The 12,500-nt window shown below is 44.8% G+C and overlaps 1 protein-coding gene across 2 annotated transcripts in view; it reads left to right on the plus strand.

Annotated features, from left to right (window-relative positions):
* Positions 1 to 12,500, plus strand: part of LOC309486139 (phosphofurin acidic cluster sorting protein 2) — a 93,475-nt gene that overhangs the window by 14,152 nt on the left and 66,823 nt on the right. The window lies entirely within an intron of this gene.

Genomic DNA, 12,500 nt, shown 5'->3' on the forward strand with positions numbered 1-12,500 from the left:
GATTTACAAACGGTTTGGTTTCTTACAAACGTTATTAACGTGGCTATAATTCTGAATGCTTAAACATTTTGAACATAATTATTCATATGTATGCAGTATAATAGCTACATCTCTGACGTTTATAACAAACCAAACCGTTTGAAAATCGGTAGAAAATTGAGCAAGTTATGGTTATTTAAAAGTACATGCACCATGTTATGAGTGAGCGAGCACCCTGTCTTAAGATGGCCGCCGTGTGCGGATGTCGAGCTCCATTGGCCAGCAGCGCGGACGAGACATCTAGCCTTTATATGATATCTATGTTGCAGACAGACTCTTCACTTTATTCAAGCATATCTGCTGACTCTGTTGATTTTCTCCTTGATTCTTTTAACTCAAAAGTTAAAAGTGCAATTGATGATATTGCTCCTGTGAAAGTCAGGAAGAAGAGTGGCAGACAAAAAGCACCTTGGAGAAACTCAACAGCAGTGCAAAATATGAAAAGACAATGCAGAAAAGCAGAGCGCATGTGGCGGAAGACAAAACTTGTAGTCCATTATAACATCTACAAAGACAGCCTTCATGCTTTCAATATGGAACTAGGCAAAGCTCGACAGACTTTCTTCTCAAATATTATAAACTGCAATTTAAACAACACACGCACTCTTTTTGCCACTGTAGAGAGACTGACAAACCCCCCAAGCCAGATTCCCAGTGAAATGCTCTCAGACAACAAGTGCAGTGAGTTTGCTTCTTTCTTCTCTGACAAAATCAATAATATCAGAAAGGTGATCAGCACATCCTTGAGTTGTGCTGGGGTCAGACAGATCAGACCACCTGAGAAAGTAGTAACTTTGTCTGATTTCAAAAAAATTGATGGCAAAATTTTGGTAGAAACCGTACAGCACCTTAAAACATCAACATGCGCTCTTGACACACTTCCCACATCTTTTTTCAAAAGTGTGTTAAACAGTTTAGAAGCAGATCTTCTAGAAGTGGTAAATGCCTCACTTCTCTCTGGGAGTTTTCCAAACTCCCTGAAAACTGCAGTTGTCAAGCCCCTCCTGAAAAAGAGCAATCTGGATAAGACCATATTAAGCAACTATAGACCGATCTCAAATCTTCCTTTCATAGGCAAGATCATTGAAAAAGTTGTCTTCAATCAGCTGAACAAATTCTTAAGCTCGAATGGATACTTTGACAACTTTCAATCTGGTTTCCGACCGCATCACAGCACAGAGACAGCGCTCATAAAGATAATAAACGATATTCGCTTAAATACTGATTCAGGAAAATTATCAGTGCTGGTACTACTCGACCTCAGTGCTGCATTTGACACTGTCGATCATAACATACTTCTTGACAGGCTGGAAAACTGGGTGGGGCTTTCTGGGATAGTCCTAAAATGGTTCAGGTCATACTTAGATGGGAGAGGTTATTATGTGAGTATAGGAGACCATAAGTCTGAGTGGACATCCATGACATGCAGAGTCCCTCAAGGCTCAATTCTTGCGCCACTCCTGTTCAACCTGTATATGCTCCCAATGAGCCAAATAATGAGAAAGAACCAAATCGCTTACCACAGCTATGCAGACGACACACAGCTGTACTTAGCCCTATCGCCTAACGATTACAGCCCCATTGACTCCCTGTGCCGATGCATTGATGAAGTCAACAGTTGGATGTGTCAAAACTTTCTTCAGTTAAACAAAGATAAAACTGAAGTCATTGCGTTTGGAAACAAAGATGAAGTTCTCAAGGTGAACGCATACCTTCACTCTAGGGGTCAAACAACTAAACATCAAGTCAGGAATCTTGGTGTGACACTAGAGTCAGACCTTAGTTTCAGTAGTCATGTCAAAGCAATAACTAAATCAGCATACTATCATCTGAAAAATATTGCAAGAATTAGATGCTTTGTTTCCAGGCAAGACTTAGAGAAACTTGTGCATGCTTTCATCACCAGCAGGGTGGATTATTGTAATGGACTCCTCACTGGCCTTCCCAAAAAGACCATAAGACAGTGTCAGCTCATACAGAACGCTGCCGCCAGGATTCTGAGCAGAACCAGAAAATATGAACATATCACACCAGTCCTCAGGTCTTTACACTGGCTCCCAGTTAGATTTAGGATTGATTTTAAAGTATTATTACTGGTATATAAATCATTCAATGGCCTAGGACCTCAATACATTGCAGATATGCTCACTGAATATAAACCCAACAGATCACTCAGATCATTAGGATCATATCAGCTAGAAATACCAAGGGTTCACTCTAAACATGGCGAGTCTGCTTTTAGCTATTATGCTAAATAAACTTGCCCTGCCCTGCCCTATATTGCCAAAAGTTTAGCGACATCTGGCTTTACATTCACATGAACTTTAATGACATCCCATTCCTGATCCGTAGGGTTTAATATGGAATTTCACTGGAACTAAGAGGCCGAGCCCTGAAACACCCGCCCCCCCCCGCCAAACATCCCCACACCATCACCCCCCCCCCCCCGCCAAACATCCCCACACCATCACCCCCCCCCCCCCGCCAAACATCCCCACACCATCACCCCCCCCTCCACCAAACAACCTCACACCATCACCCCCCCTCCACCAAACAACCCCACACCATCACCCCCCCTCCACCAAACATCCCCACACCATCACCCCCCCCTGCCAAACAACACCACACCATCACCCCCCCCTCCACCAAACAACCTCACACCATCACCCCCCCTCCACCAAACAACCCCACACCATCACCCCCCCCTCCACCAAACAACCTCACACCATCACCCCCCTCCACCAAACAACCCCACACCATCACCCCCCCCCTCCACCAAACATCCCCACACCATCACCCCCCCTGCCAAACAACCCCACACCATCACCCCCCCCTCCACCAAACAACCTCACACCATCACCCCCCCCTCCACCAAACATCCCCACACCATTACCCCCCCTGCCAAACAACCCCACACCATCACCCCCCCCTCCACCAAACAACCTCACACCATCACCCCCCCTCCACCAAACATCCCCACACCATCACCCCCCCTGCCAAACAACCCCACACCATCACCCCCCCTCCACCAAACAACCTCACACCATCACCCCCCCTCCACCAAACAACCCCACACCATCACCCCCCCACTCCACCAAACAACCCCACACCATCACCCCCTCCCCCAAACAACCCCACACCATTCCCCCCAAACAACCCCACACCATAACCCCCCCGCCAAACAACCCCACACCATCACCCCCCCCCAAACAACCCCGAACCATCACTCCCCCTCCCCCAAACAACCCCGCACCATCACCCCCCCTCCCCCAAACAACCCCACACCATAACCCCCCCCGCCAAACAACCCCACACCATCACCCCCCCCCCCCCGCCAAACAAACCCACACCATCACCCCCTCCTCCACCAAACAACCCCACACCATCACCCCCCCCCCCCCCTCCACCAAACAACCCCACACCATCACCCCCCTTCCCCCCCGCCTAACCCTTTCTGTTGTCCTGGCAACCACCAAACCCAGACTCGTCCATCAGATTGCCAGACAGAGAAGTGTGATTGTAAATTGAAATGTGTGTAGAAGCGTCTGTATGCCTACTTTTGGCAATATAGTGTGTGTGTTGTGTGCGGTACGTGAGCTTCTAATCTGATGCACTAAATCCTGGTGTGCTGTAAACAAACCTGCCGTAAGCTGCTTGTAAGCGGCAGACACAGTAAAGCCGGTGTAAACTCATCGTGTCAGCGACTCTAACTCTGACTGACCGCTGATGGAGGAACCGGTACCAGTGTGTGTGTGTGTGTGTGTGTGTGTGTGAGAGAGTCTGTCATGGCTGCAGGGATCCAGAAGTTTCCCATCCGTTCAGGAATCACACAGTTGTGTTTATTTTGGCGTGTTTTTATCTGAAGTGTGTTCCTGCTCCAGAATGTTTATGGGATCGTGGCGTCGGAAGAGTTTGGATGCGTCTCTCTTCTCTCTCTCTTTCTCTCAGTTTTTCTCTCTCAGGAAAACGTTTTTCCTTTTTTTTTGGGGGGTTTTAGGCTAAAGCCATTATTTATCAAATTAGAGGAGTGGTGTCAGACCCTGGGGGACGTTTATATGCCTATGTTTTTTTTATTTATGGGCCTAAATACAGCAGGAAACAAAAATAAGTTCAGGTTTTATAAAGACATTTATTTGGGCGAGCTAAAATGGCAATTTGGTTATCACGAAAAGGAAAACTGAATGATGGTGGATCAGCTGATGTGTTTGCAGTGTTAAAGGGGTTAATAAAATCCCGTATAGAGGTGGGTGATGGTGTGGGGTTGTTTGGTGGAGGAGGGGGTGATGGTGTGGGTTTGTTTGGCGGGGGGGGGGGGTGATGGTGTGGGTTGTTTGGCGGGGGGGGTTATGGTGTGGGGTTGTTTGGGGGAGGGGGGGTGATGGTGCGGGGTTGTTTGGGGGGGGGTGATGGTGTGGGGTTGTTTGGCGGGGGGGTTATGGTGTGGGGTTGTTTGGGGGGAATGGTGTGGGGTTGTTCTATACGGGATTTTATACGGGATTAGCTGTTACATGTTGGTTAATGACTTGGATGTTTCCAGATGTAAATGTATTTGCGATGTTGACTCTGATCATGGCTGTCTTCAAATTTATGCATGAGTGAAGTTTGATTTTAAAGGAAAGGAAAGAAAAAGAGGGAAAACCTTTATTTATTTTTTTTTTTTTTTAGTTTGCGTTTCTAATATGTTATTTCACGTCTTACTCCTTCTAGCTGCTTTTTTAAAAGCTTTTTACAAAAAATGTTATATCTTTAACATTATATCTATAATAATTAAGGGTGTCACGATTTCGATTTGAAATCAAAATCGATCGAAAATAATGCTCAATCTCGATTATCGAATCAAAAAATGGAATCGTCGATGCTGCCACGCCCCCATGTCACGGCAGCTCGGCTTGCCTGTAATAGGTAAAACACCTTTTCTCGAGAATATTGAAGCCTTTATTTTAAAACACATTGCAGCTGCACAGCGAGAGCATCATATCTCGTCTGAGCGAGCTGATTGTCTGTGCTGCGGCACTGCACGAACCTATGGCAAGTTAGCAGTGGCGTACGGTCCAATGGGAGCGCATGGCGCCCTGCCAACCTCGAGCGCGCCAATTTGGACGCGGCTGGAGAGTGTAATTCACAAAAAACTCGCCAAAGGATTTTAGGTTTAAATCGACTGAAGCGAAGTACCTGATATGAGCGAAATAGCACGGCAAGGCAAAGCAGTACTCGTTCCCTTATCTCTAAGGGAACCGAGGTTACGCAAGTAACCAAGTAGCCTACGTTCCCTTACGAGAACGTTCTCTCGTACTGCGTTGCAAACGCTGTGGGAACTCAATTTAAAACGCCGTGCTATTCGCCTGTGACTGCTCTGAGGAGTCCAGGGAGCCCCGGGACTATAATAGCCAGGTAATAGGTTATATTGTTTAAGTTTCCAATTGACTGAAGATATAAGTTATTGTTACATTATGTTGTTAATAAACGTTTTAAATTTGACAATGTAGTGTGTGTTATTGCGAACAAAGGTCAGATATTATTATATTGCATAAAAGTCTTAAAATGGCATAGCTTGTGCTTTCAATTTATTTGTTTTAAATCGAGAATCGAATCGAACCGTGACTTTAGAATCGAAAATGTAATCGAATCGAGGATTTGGAGAATCGTGACACCCTTAATAATAATAATAATATTATATCTTCTCTCTCTCTCTCTCTCTCTCTCTCTCTCTCTCTCTCTCTCTCTCTCTCTCTCTCTCTCTCTCCTGTGCTTGTTGTTCCAGCAGACCATTTATTTCAAGGACAAAACATCTGCGCTCAGAGCAAATCTTGCGAGCGAAAGCTTCTTCAGGCGTGCAGCGACGTCTCATTCACTCAGTGACATTAAAGTCGACATAAAACAGAAGTTTCTCCTCTATTGTTCCGTATATCCGAGTGAAACGTTTCAGGAACAAGAACAGATGTGGACGGGGCTTGATTGTGTCCGTGGGGAGATTGGATGATTGGATGGTTGTGGTTTGCTATTGGCTGATCTCATGTGAGTGACAGGTTAAAGCCCCGCCCCCGTCATCAGAGAAGAGAAGAGATGCTGCAAGAGGAACTTATTCTCATTCAAGATTATTAACACAATAATGATGATGTGCACCTATAAATCATTTAGAATAAACACTGCAATATTACATAAATGAAACAAGATTGGTTCATTTTGGTTTGATGGTGACTTTAACAGTTCACACTCACAGATCTTGTGATTTATCAGTCTTTCACTGATTTAAAGCCACAAACGGCGTCCGTGTCCTTCAGAGAACATCTATAGATCTTTGGCTTGTTTTATTGACACTGAAGTGAAACAAGAGCAGTTTCTTCTCGCTGAGCTTTGACTTTCTCTTCTTTTATTGATTGTTTTGTGTCCAGCTTTTTCTTCTTCTGTCTTTTTTCTGTTAACAGAAATCTCCTGACTAAGAGTTTTTAGCACAGAAACACTGTTACTTTCTCCTCTTTCACACTCGTTACATTTTACTCTTCTCATGAGTTGAGCAGTAACAGTGTTGAGGAACGGACGATGATCTCTCTTGATCACAGGCGTGTGCTGATGTTCATCTGTGTGACGACTTCAGAAATTGCAGGACTTGTTTGACATTAGTTTTCTGAAAGTTACAGGATATTTTCATGCTACAACCAACAGTCAAATTTAAAGGTGACATATTATGCCCCTTTTCACCAGATGTAATATAAATCTATGGTGTCCCCAGAATGTGTCTGTGAAATTTCAGCTCAAAATACCAGATCATTTATTAGAGCTTGTCAAATTTGCCCCTTTTTGGGTGTGAACAAAAACACACCGTTTTTGTGTGTGTCCCTTTAAATGCAAATGAGCTGTTGCTTCGCCTCCGTTCAGAAGAGGGCGGAGCCTTAATCTCACTCATCTAGAATCTTCCACAAGTGTCCACAGTTCCTGAGGTGTTTATAAGACAGCGGTGACATGTTCTGGTCAATAGTGTTCAGTGCTCGTCTGTGCTCAACCACAGAACAGTTTCATGCTTTGCTGGATTCTTATCATTGCGTTAGAACTGGTCTCTGTTGTCGCGTGCGAGACCAAATGTCGGCTGGTGTGTGTAAACGTGCAGATTAAGGGCCAGTAATATTATAATAAGATCCTCTTCATACGTCAGAAGGGGAGCGAAATCTGATCGGGGTTTATTTTGACATGCTAGCAGAGAAAGGCTCACCAGAACACAGTTACTGGGTTTCACTTCTCATGTATTCTGTGTTGGTAGAAGCACCTGATTATACCTCTAAAACACGGGAAAAGTCAGATTTTCGTGATATGTCTCCTTTAATAAATTTTGCTGAAATATGACTTGACGTTCATTGCGTTTAACAGAAGTCAGTGCATCATGACATCACGCAGAAGGACTGTGAGTAAGAGTGATATGAGCTGTTCCTCAGGGTGTGTGTGTTTCAGTGTGACGTCTGCAGACACGAGTGTGTTTCTGCTCTTCTCTTGTGTTCGACTCTTTCAGGACCGGCTCGGATCCGCTCACGTGTCTCGGGTTATTCACGCTCTCTGAAACACACAGTCTGATGCATCACACGCTCTGCTGGACTCTTTCAGATCTTCTGAATATCCGCAGGATTTCCACTGTGTTCGCTCGGGGCATGTTGTCACAGAGTTGTCTGAGTTCTTATTTTAGATTTTTTTAATGACAAACAAAAAAACACAAAGTAAATCATAAAATGGCTAGTATGTCAAAGATAACATCCAGAAATTTGAAGGCAATGTTTTAACGTTGCGTTTACCTGACATGATCATATTCTCCATTAATGATCGTATGAAAGCGCATCACGTGTTTTGATCTGTGTGTGTGTGTGAGTGAGTGTGTGTGTGTGAGTGAGTGTTTTTTTTGAGTGAGTGTGTGTGTGAGTGAGTTTTTTTGAGTGAGTGAGTGAGTTTGTGTGTGTGAGTGAGTGAGTGAGTGAGTGAGTGAGCGAGCAAGTGTGTGTGAGTGAGTGAGCGAGCAAGTGTGTGTGAGTGAGTTTGTGTGAGTGAGTGAGCAAGTGTGTGAGTGAGTGAGTGTGTGTGTGTGTGAGTGAGTGAGTGTTTTTTGTGTGAGTGAGTTTGTGTGAGTGAGCAAGTGTGTGTGAGTGAGCAAGTGTGTGTGAGTGAGAGTGTTTTTTTGTGTGAGTGAGTGTGAGTGAGTGAGCGAGAGAGTGAGTGTGTGAGTGAGTGAGTGTGAGTGAGTGAGTGAGCGTGTTTGTGTGTGTGAGTGTGAGTGAGTGAGTGAGTGAGCGAGTCTGTGAGTGAGTCTGTGAGTGAGTCTGTGAGTGAGTCTGTGAGTGTGAGTGAGTGTGTGTGTGTGTGTGAGTGAGTGAGCGAGTGAGCGTGTGAGTGAGCGAGTGAGTGAGTGAGTGAGTGAGTGCGTGTGTGTGTGAGTTGAGTGAGTGTGAGTGAGCGAGTGAGTGAGTGAGTGCGTGTGTGTGTGTGTGAAGTGAGTGTGAGTGTGAGTGAGTGAGTGTGAGTGAGTGTGAGTGAGTGTGAGTGTGTGTGAGTGTAGAGGCACATTAACAGCCACTGCTTTTTTTTTTTTTGAGCTCTTCTTCACCGCTTCAGGACATCTGTACGATCTTCTTCAGTCTGTTGTTCCATTCACAGCTTCTCATGCGTCCTGAATATGTTTCTTCTTTTCACAAGTTTTCTTGTGATTTCTCCCAACATGCTCTCGGTCAGCCGTGAGTGAGTTCTTAAATATTCATGAGAAGCTTTTAAACAAGCAGCGGCTTTAGCAGCTCTCAATAATGCAGGAGAAGAGAGCAGATAATGGACCGAAACAAGAACAACGTGTGATGCTGTTATAGAGAGAGAGAGAGAGAGAGAGAGAGACGGGTTCTGTCAAAAGAAACGCTACAGGTCACTGAGGTTTTTATATGATATGAATGTAGAACGAGGTCCTGATTTCTGCATTAATGGAGCTCTCTCTCTCTCTCTCTCTGGCCCCGTCCACACTACTGCGTTTTCGTTTAGAAACGGAGAATTAAAACAAATACGATCTCCGTCCACACCAGCGTTTTAGCTGCGTATTAGAATCAGGGGGGCAGGGTTTCATATTATTTTGAAGTAGCCCCGGGCGCCGCCATTGGCTAGCGGACCATCACCTGCTGTTAGCATCCCATTGACTCCCATTCATTTTGGCGTCACTTTGACAGCGAATAACTTTACATCTGAGGCGTTTAAAGACTCCATTTGTCCATTATTTCTAAAGAAACACGAAAATGTATAAAAGGCTCCATTACCTTGTATCTTACGTTATGGCCCTGTAGAAGCAGTTTTTGTAAAAGTAGGCTAACGATTGCGTCATAACCACTCGACTCTCTGTCGCACAGTAGAGAGATTACTGTATGGACAGGAGGAGAAGCTCGCGGGCAATCGGGGGGACGTGGAGGCAAAATGACAAAGTAATTAATCAGAATACTTGCCAAAAGTTTCTCCTGCTTCTAGCTCATGGACACCTCCTACTCACACTCTCCGTCTCTGCAAGTTTCGGAAGGGAATGATTCAGATTTCTCTCTGCACAGCTACTAGTAGATAGACGGGTTGCTCACGTCACATCTATGTCGTCAAGCTCAGTTTGAGTCTGCGCAGTACGCTCGACCATCAGGAAGTTAGTGCTTCTATTTGACTTCACTTGTCTCCGTTGAATCCAATGGGGTCGCTGTGTCCAGTTTATATACTGTCTATGATTAGAATTGATCTCCGTCCACATTAAAACGACTGAAAACGCGGATCACGTGACCATTCACCAACACTGGGCATGCGCGTGCCGGTGTAAACACAACTTCATTGATAAAATTACCCCACCATGCGCTGGTTCTTCCCGGGTTAACCCAAACCCGACGCTCCATGTACGGTCGATACCGCCGCTGCACACGGGAATTGTCACAGATCGCTCGAATAATAGCTTGCCTCCGGCGCATGTAGGCAGTTATAGCATTGTAAAATGCAGAATTTACTTGCACAACAGCTGCTAGCAAAGATATACGCCATGACTGATGACACCCAATCATAGAGCGGAGCGTGAGCCTCTACTACGTCATCGTTTCGAAAGTCCTCCGTTTTGACCCGTCCACACTAAAACGCCCTCCGGAGATTCAAAACGAAAAACGGGTCAGCAGCGTTTCTAAACTTCTCCGTTTTGGGTCTCCGTTTTTGCCGTTTTAGTGTGGACGGAAGGTGCAAACGTAGCAAAAGGTCTCCGTTTTTAAACGAAAACGCAGTAGTGTGGACGGGGCCTCTGTCTGTCTGTCTGTCTGTCTGTCTGTGTGTAATTTCTGCAATGAACAGAATGACATAATAATGACCGAAAACACCCTGCCATTGGTCAGCTAGAGCGTTAAACTCCGCCCCAAACACACAACATTGGTCAGCCAGAGCGTTAAACTCCGCCCCAAACAAACAACATTGGTCAGCCAGAGTGTTAAACTCCGCCCCACACACACACTGTTGGTCAGCCAGAGCGTTAAACTCCGCCCCAAACACACACCATTGGTCAGCCAGAGCGTTAAACTCCGCCCCAAACACACTCCATTGGTCAGCCAGAGCGTTAAACTCCGCCCCAAACACACAACATTGGTCAGCCAGAGTGTTAAACTCCGCCCCAAACAAACAGCATTGGTCAGCCAGATTGTTAAACTCCACCCCAAACACACTGTTGGTCAGCCAGAGCGTTAAACTCCACCCCAAACACACTGTTGGTCAGCCAGAGCATTAAACTCCGCCCCAAACAAACAACATTGGTCAGCCAGATTGTTAAACTCCGCCCCACACACACCATTGGTCAGCCAGAACGTTAAACTCCGCCCCAAACAAACAACATTGGTCAGCCAGATTGTTAAACTCCGCCCCAAACACACACCATTGGTCAGCCAGAACGTTAAACTTTGCCCCAAACACACACCATTGGTCAGCCAGAGCGTTAAACTCCGCCCCAAACACACACCATTGGTCAGCCAGAGCGTTAAACTCCGCCCCAAACACACACCATTGGTCAGCCAGAGCGTTAAACTCCGCCCCAAACACACACCATTGGTCAGCCAGAGTTGATTTGAGATCAGAGATTATCCTTATACTTTCTCTGTAGGATGATGATGATGATGATGATGCTGATGATTTGTGTGACTTTGTGTAGTAAAAGTTATAGTTTTTATTTTGAAGTAAAATATTAGACCCTTGGGGTAAGATGAGCCACCAGGATTGGCTCAGAAGGCCCGAGTGGCATGTTGTTGTTACTAGTGTTTTTATTTTTAAATGTAATACTTATTGTTATTAATGTGGTTATTAATTGATATTTCCATGAATTAGATGTGCATTTCAGACATATTTGCTTTCATTAAAACCTAGTTGAGTGTAAACATTGATTTCAGTGTTTATAAGCATTCAGTGACATATATATAAACGCTCGTGCCATAGACTGTAAAAAATAGGCTCGTGCTCGCGCTCTGTGTTAAGCCCCGCCCCCTTTGATCTGATTGGCTAATCTCCTCCATTCTGACAGTGACGAGAGCCGTTAGACGTTGATCAGCTGAGATGAGAAAATCGGTTATTTTGGCATTAGTAGAAGTTTGAGGCACATTAATGTACAGTTATTATTAGACAGTTATTTCACGACTTTTATTATACATCACGGATACAAACAGCTAGTCCAGACCTCAACTGGTGGTGCGGACATCGAGTTTCTAGACACTGAAAGGCGTTTCTGAGGTAAATGTGACATTATTGTTCTCCAGCTGTTTTACTGACGGTCGAAACACTGATTTATGGATTATATGAGACATGATTGAGTTCAGGAAGTTGTTCTGAATCTTCTGATGTTCATTGATGTTGATTTGCTGCTGTAACTAGTAGTAAAGAGGACAAGATGATCGGTTCTTCTGTCACACACACACACACACACACACACACACACACACACACACACACACACACACACACACATTTACTGACTGGTTTACTGATGAAACTATCAGGATTTGAAAGCACAAATATTATTGTGATTATCGGATGGCAGAAGATACAAATAATGTTTAGTTTTGTTCACACATCAACTGAAACAGCACAGACTAAGAGATCGATCTTTAGGATTCAATAATCTACATCGAGGTCATTAAAGTTAACGTCAATTAAAATGTATTAATCATTATTGCCAGCCCATCACTAGTGATGATGATGATGATGATGATGATGATGTAGTTTTAGTATGGCAGTGATTTTCATTTCTCAGAAAGTGGGTCAGAGACACACACACACACACACACACACACACACACACACACACACACACACACACACACACACACACACACACACACACAGAGAGAGAGAGAGAGACAGAGACAGAGAGAGAGACAGATGTGTGGATGTTGACATCTCTGGAAATGGTTTTGTGTGGAATGAGCTCTGGGTGGAGAGAGACAGATTCCGTGAGAGTG

The sequence above is a fragment of the Leuciscus leuciscus genome, assembly GCF_965113295.1.
Source record: "Leuciscus leuciscus genome assembly, chromosome: 22".
Taxonomy (NCBI): domain Eukaryota; kingdom Metazoa; phylum Chordata; class Actinopteri; order Cypriniformes; family Leuciscidae; genus Leuciscus; species Leuciscus leuciscus.